Here is an 8,078-nt window from a genome sequence, read left to right on the forward strand (position 1 = left end):
GATAAACATATATTCATATTTATTTCTTCTAAAAATTAATAAGTATTTAAAGATTCTTTTCACATATATGTATAATAAATTCTTTTTAATTTATTTTTACACATTTAGTCGTGTTGAAATTTTTGTTAATTGCTTTATACATATATCATCAAAAATGTACGCGGCTCATAAAATAACATTGTAGCTAAACTTCAATGTAAGTTGGTACAGTGCTTTCTCTCGCGTCCGACTGCTTTTTAAAATTATCTCTTTCTTCTTTTTTATACAGCTATATGAGGAGGTCAGTGACGAGTTCAACCAAAAATGATCCCGTTTTCAGGAAATTAAATTCTCTTTTCCCCACATTGAGAAGAAGTACCGCAAATTAATGTGAGAAGCAAGGACTTGACCAGGGTCATAAGTGTGTGAGAACCGGAACACTTGCACTATTAGTGAACAAGTTTGGCGACGTGACTTGACAATAAATTTTGAAAATTATGAGACCTTTGATAATAGTAAACTACATTCATTTATTCGTGTGTTGTATTCACAACTTAAACTAAAAAAATTAAAATCAGTATTAAAAAATGAGTTATTCAAAATATCTGAAATTAATTGTCTAAATGTTTAAAATCTTTATTAAGCACAAATCATAAGCAATTTCCTTTTTACAGTTTTGGTTATAATAAGAGAACTAAAATACAAGCGCATATTTGATCAACTAATCTTAAGTACATAATGTTTTCTTATAAATTTTCGTATTTTTCAAAACCTTTATATAAGTTTTATAACTTTTCTATTAAGTTTTTCAAATGTTTTATATGAATTATTAACATTTCAAACCGCTGCAAAAGCCTATTACTTTTTCTAAAATTTTTCATATATGTATGTGCATTCCGGAAAATTTTTTATTCTATAATTTTCGATAAAAACTTATAAAATCTGAAAAGGATTAAGATAGTTTTTATAATTCTTTATATTTTATTAATTTAAATTGTAAAAAATTCTTAAAAATATTATAAAATGTGAAAATTTATTTTACTAAAGATGCAAATAAGTAAGTAATATTTGACAACTAAGGCTTATCAAATAATGTCTAAGGTATATTTTCACTTTTGAAATTAAAGGATTTTAGATATACTTGCAAATTTTTTTCTAAGTAAAAAGTAGATCAAAAAATATAATTAAAAAATAGACTTAATTAAAAAATAGAATTTTGCAAATTATGTACGATGCGTAGTCTCTCGATGTGCTTCAATTACCTTCGTCGACGGAAAAAGATTGTTTATTTTGGAGACGACGTGAATCCATAAATAAAGTCTCACTCATCTTGGCCAAACTCGGCCTGGAGGTGATCAGATCCAAAGGCACGGGCGGAATAGTGCTTCGGGCTAAGTACCTTCTCACCGAGGACGTGACTTTGACCCAGATATCGGTAAACTGTGCCAAGTAGCCCGCAGATGCAACTCGTTCATCGTATCGTCTGGATCGAATTCATGCCGAAACGATATGACAGAGATTGATCTCCTGCCGCGCGTCGTAATTTGACGAATGTTCTTCCTTTCCAATCAGTTCGCCAAAACAACCTTGAAAATTCAGATTTTGGTAGATAATTTATCAAGAACTATTAAACAATGCCGTATATCTGTGATTATTATGCACAGGAGAATATTTTATATGTGTAAGTATACAACCATTTTTTAATCCAAATTGCAATTATACAATACGTTAATTATACAATACGTTAAAATATAGTGCAGTGCAGCCGATAATAACGCGCTGCTCTTTTTCCTTTATTGTAATTTTAAACAAGAGAGAATATATCAGAATTTTTAAAAATTTAAACAAAAATTACACTTAAATATATATAATTTTACAAGAACAGAAATAATCTATCTATATATGTAAGATATTCTTGAACTGTTAGAACGCATATGTATTGACCTCGTTCATACGATACAGATTCTTGAAAAAAAAAAGTTATCAAGATTACAGAAATAACATCTTGGCTTAAAAAATAAATATTGCTAAAACCGAGGAAACTTGGCACATTACGTATTGTATTAACCTTCAACAAACGTATTTGCCTACTGCAGTTGACCAGGGTTGAAAGAAATCAAGATCCTTGAGAGACGCGCGTCACTTTTAATTAGGAATGTTGTACCGTGACAGCGTATTGCGTTAAATTGGATGTGTAAAATAAAGTGAATGTTAATATGACAGATGTATATAAATAAATTTAATGTAAAACTCACATATAGTTATACAGTTTAACAAGTTGGATATTTTTAGAAAATATTTTTTACTATCACTTTTATTCGTATTTTTTATATTTCTTTGTACATACATACATTGTATATACAATAACCAGAGAGGAACCTGAGAACGATAGGTGTTTTCATCCATCAACGCCTCTACATGCACAAAATGTGCACATTGAACTATGTAGTCAAATATCTATATATGAATCCTGTAGGTAATGTGCATGACTTTTTGGGTCTCTTCTATGCTATGTCCATGTTTATTTTGTTCTGTTTCATGCTATACCCGTAAATTTTACAATTACATACATTCATATTTTAAATCTGTTTTATGCAAATGTGCATAATCGTGTTCTATAAATGTGCACAATACTGACACTGTACAGATACAGCAAGGAACAGAACCAATATTTTATCTCGCATCACGTTTATCACATATCATTTTGTTCCACATATACATGATAAAAATTCACTCACCCATTGCTGTCGCTGCTCTTGCTGCTACTGCTACATTCCGGAATTACAATATCACCGGAATAAACACAAATTTTCACGTAATTGTAATTGAGACAGCTCGAGTTTAAAACTTTTCTATCAAGAAATAATAAGAGTGGCAGCAAATTATTTTGAAACTTTTCTTCCTCTCTCTACAGATATACGCGTTTACTGCATTGTATACTATATTGTAAAACACTTCGATCTAACTGATGGTCTTTGCCGTTTCATTTTTTCATTTTTTCATTATTTTATAATTTATATATAATCATGTAAATGTAAAATACGATACAGTAAGAATGATTTGAATAAGTAATTTTTTCAAACGTTACATTATTTGCAATGTATTACACGATAGCGAAAACGATTTCGATTTTTGAAACATGAATACATAAAATATTAATATATTGCTTTAATTTATCCATTAATAAGAAAGTTATTAAAGATAAATATAGATTTTTAAAAATTATTAAACTACAAGTTATACCTTTCTATATCTAATTTGATATTATAGCAAAAATATATTTAAAAAGCAATCAACATTTTTTAAAATTATTCTTGATAACTGAATAATCAGATAAATTTACAGTAATTAATAAATATTGCAAACTAATGTAAGTATTTTTAATACTTTAATACTTATTTTTAATGCTTACTGTTTTAAAATTTTGATAAAATTTAATAAATGTCTGTGTGCTCACCAATGCGAAAAGATGTTCTGTATTGCCATGTGGACAGCCGGATTCTCATACTTGCATCTGGACTCACCGCAAAAAATGACGCACTGTCTATATAAAGCCTGCGGGGTGAATCTTCGCAAATTTTCGGACATCTTATTGTATCCGCTTGAACTTCGCATGCATTTAATTGCAATCCTTGAAGTTCCGCCGGGATCAATGAGTTCACATCCATTCTACAATCAAAAGAAAATCCGAGTAAAAATTTCTTTCTTAATAAAAATTTTGGGCGAGATTACGAAAACTACAATAAATTTAGAAACTTTAAGGCAGAAAAAATTTTTAGAGCCTAAAACATTTTTATTGTGTATTTTGGCATAAGCAACAATTGTGAGTCGATATATAATTTTTCTGGATGCATTTTATCTGAAGTTACAATATATTTTTTACGTAATTTATATAATTTGTAATTTTTTTATATAATTCATATAATTTATACAATTAAATGTAACACAAGTAGGGGAATTTTTAAGATTTATAAGAACCTTTTTTATTTTTTGGAGCATGGTACAATATGTATAAATGTATAATGTATACATTTGCGAAAATATTTATGCGCTTATCATCCATTTCATATCCATGCACGAAAATAACGATTGTTTTTATTAATCACTCTCGTTTATCGATTATCAACCCGAACTACACGCAAAGGGAATTTAACGTACTGACTTGATGTGTAAAAAGAAAAAAGAATCTAACACGGTAAAGTAAACGCATAGTGACTGGCAGTGACCCGCTACTATAACGTCACTTTATCTGTTATCATGATATGTAGAGATAATATGCCTGAGAACCGTAAAGATGGAATGTTTTAAGGTATATTAAGCTGGCTGAGCCACATCATCAGAACACATCGATTTCTACACTGGAATTATTTACTAATTATTTGTTACTGTTTGCTAAAAAAAAAATTTTTTTTGCTTTAGCCAAAAAAATACCAGTGGCTAGATTATAGCTTAATATTAAGCTATCTAGCCAATAGAGAAAAAACCCATATATTTTAATCAAATTAAAAAATCATTAATATAGAAATTATTTGCTAATTATTTGCTAGCCTTTGGTAATAAAAAAAATTTGTTTGCCCCCAAAAGTTACCATTGGTAACTTTTTTTGGTTAAAACAAAAAAAAATTTGGTCATTAAAAGATAGCACATAATTAGCAAATAATTCCTATATTAATAATTTTTTTTATTTGTTCAATGTATATGCGTTTTTTTTTGTAGTTGCTAAATAGCTTAATATTATACGTTAAACACGTAATAACTTTCAAAAATTATAATAAGAAACGACAAAAATGACACACACATAGAGGGAGAAACAGCCATAGTTATAAAAAATCAATCAAATATAAAGAAGTAAAAATACTTAAACTAAAAAAAGTAAAAATATTAGAACACACAATCGTTAAACTAAACACCGTGAACAACCTTACATAATAACAGCATTTTTTTAAATTACATTATTACATTATTTGATCTACAACAAAAGAATTTGGTGCTAAATAATAATTTTTTGTAAATTTAATATTTGTAGCGATATAAACCGCACTGACACATTTATCAGTTTTGAAATAGTTACTAACTAGATACTATGATGCACTAAACTAACTCGATGCTGTAATCTGTATGCATCTATAAGGTTTTCCCTCTTTTCCGAATTACCGCGAATAATTTATTGCGATAAATAATTCCTCAGCCAGGGTGGTCAGTCCTGGCTAAGGTATGTATTATTTTCCCAATAATTTATATACAGCTTTTGCAAAAAATAATATCTCAGCCAGCGTGGTCAATCCTGGCTAAGATATGTATTATTTTCCCAATAACTTATATATATAGCTTTTGCGGAAGAAATCTTATAGATGCTTTTGAGTACCAGTATCTAGCTAGTAACTGTATTTCAAGACTGAAAAAAGTGGCGCGTATTTCACAATAAGCTGAAAATATTAAATTCAATAAAAAAATATTATGCAACAGTAACATTTGTTGCAGATCGGATAGACAATCTTATCTTTATCTTTATAACATTTTTGTAGCGCTGTTTTTGAAGAGTTTCACATTGTATCTAAGAAAATATACAAATTATTTCCAACTGAGATTGAGGTAAAATTTATCTACTTAGTTTTAAAATTTAATAATTAAAATTAATACGAGTAATGAAATAATGTTTATTTTGAAAAATATATTATAGACTACATATGCATACGAGCCGTTTGCAAATAGTCCAAATAAAAAAAATATAAGAGTAAAATTAACTGATAAATTACCTGATAAATTTAGATTCTACGGACAATAATAAAAATGTGCCTATTAATACGAGTACATCTAAAAATATTTAAATTTATTGATTTAGATAATGATTAATTATTGAGTCATTTTTAATAGAATATAGAAACCATTTTGTCAAATTATATTTAGTAAAAGAAAACGAAGTGTAAAACAGCCATTCGATGGCTAAAAATAAGTCGAGAATCATGGACTAACGTATTAAGAAATTAGAACATAACTTATAATTTTCAACAAAAAGCACTACCAGATCCGAAAGGTGGAAGAAACAAACCACCTTTCGATAATGGATTATTTTTTCCAATGAAAAGATTTTGTCTTCGCCTCAAGAGTATACTCTTGTAAGTCTATTAAGTATTTTAATTTTATTATATTTAATTGTTACTCAGCCGCTCAATAAGTGGTGTCATTGTAAAAAAGCATGGTAAAGGAAATAAATAATTAAAATATTTAAAACCCCAGACGCACATAATTCTCCCGGACAAATTTTCAATGCTTTGAAAAATCCCTCTGAACGTTTTCGAATGCCCTAAAAAAGAAGACAGTGTCCGGGAAAAAAAGGCAAATGGCAACCCTAATTACAACAGATTGTAAAACCTGTTAAGAATTTAGTATTTTGTATGGAGTATTTTTTATTTAGTATTTAGTACTTAATATAAGTAAGTAGACAGTTTTATTAATGAAACAATTTTTTCTTAAATGTAAATCTATAGCGGAGTTGAAACTGTTCTTAATATACATATAACACATAGATATATGTATGTGGAAAAATAGTATCTAAAGGTAATTATTACGCGCAGTCAAATTTTATTAATTTATTAAACAAATATTTAATTAAGAAATGAAATAGTTTATGACAGTTAAATAATCTCGATATAGTGGTCATTACACATCTATCGATATTACGTTCGCCTCAGCTGACAGCAGTAAGCGACCTAAATGCTTATGGACCGTCCAGCTTACGTCACGTCTCAGTCCAAACTTTGCTTGTGTACGAATGCCGAGTAACTATCGTGAACAAAAAATTTATTTTATTGATCATTTTTTGGGACAACTAATATCTGTCTTAAAAAAAACTTCATAAATCGCAGTTTATCTGATTTGTTAACACAATATGTTAACATTATACACATAGTAAAAGTTAATATACAAATTAAAAAAAAAATACAAATTTCATGCAAAATTTATGCAGAATTCATACCAAATTTATTCAAAATTTATAGAAAATTCGTAGTTTATTCCTAAAAAATTTTAAATTTTTTTAAATTTCTTATAAAATTTTTATTCATTTCACATTCATGAAACAATGGAAGAAGCACTGGGGCACCAAGAGAAAAAACAATAAGTGAAACCCTATTAATTGGATGAAGAAATCGAGAAGGACATTACAGAAAAAAGAAATAAGTAGAGTATTTTTTAACTCAAAAATCAATAAAGATAAAACAGAATACAAAGCCCAAGCAAGAGTTAGAAAAAAGATTGCCAAGAAAAAAAACAAAGCACGGGAAACAAAATGTAACAGGATTAATTCCTTCCTGGGAAGACAGAAAAGTACGAAAAGCTGGATAATTATAAAATTACTATGATTGGATAAGAAAAAAGATATAATGCGCTAATTTCGCTTCAGCGGTGAGTTACTTTTCAAAACTACTAAAAGAAAATAAGCCAGATTTTCAGGAGTAGCAACAGCAACAGAATGTCCAAGTAATAGCATCCTCAATCAAAATAACTAAGTATAAACAAAGTCATAAAAATCTGCAAATTGTTAAAAAGCGGAAAAACACCAGATCCCGGCAATATCCCTGCAAAACTAATAAAACATGAAACAAGAAAGCTTTGGCAACGCCTGACAAGTTTATTTCAAAAATGCATAAATAGAATGGCGGTGCCGCAAGAGTGAAAAATGTCATTAATATCAACCATCCAAAAGAAGAGGAACAGAGTTTTATTTAATCAATTCTAGACACAAAATTATAAAATCTAATACTTAGGATATTATTTATGAAATATGACGACAATGCGTAATCGGATCGGAGAGAAACAGGAGTGATAATGTGGCCCCTCCATTAAAATAGATTGAAATTATTATGTTAAATTTTTTAACACAAAAAGTAAAAATATCTCCGTATTTATAAATAAACTTTTTATTTGCATCTTGAGCATTTTTTAATTTTTTCATCTTCTTTATTTTTTAGGACCGAATTTGAAATCCACAATAATATAGATTGTTTTTATTAATATTAAAGTACATTGAAAAATAAATTTTTAAGAAATAAATTAGCGCGCACAAGTGATCGAAACTGATTGCACTTTGCGCGTCTCGC

At 28.4% G+C, this 8,078-nt stretch overlaps 1 long non-coding RNA gene across 1 annotated transcript; it reads right to left on the reverse strand.

The window, feature by feature from the left end:
- Positions 1 to 338: 338 nt before the first annotated feature.
- On the reverse strand, positions 339 to 7,838 carry LOC118644527. The gene is made up of 2 exons (XR_004962304.1): positions 2,718 to 7,838; positions 339 to 1,565 (listed from the first exon to the last, which is right to left on the reverse strand). It is a non-coding gene; the product is annotated as an uncharacterized LOC118644527 (long non-coding RNA).
- Between the last annotated feature and the right edge of the window lie 240 nt (positions 7,839 to 8,078).

The sequence above is a fragment of the Monomorium pharaonis genome, chromosome 2 (assembly GCF_013373865.1).
Source record: "Monomorium pharaonis isolate MP-MQ-018 chromosome 2, ASM1337386v2, whole genome shotgun sequence".
Classification (NCBI taxonomy): domain Eukaryota; kingdom Metazoa; phylum Arthropoda; class Insecta; order Hymenoptera; family Formicidae; genus Monomorium; species Monomorium pharaonis.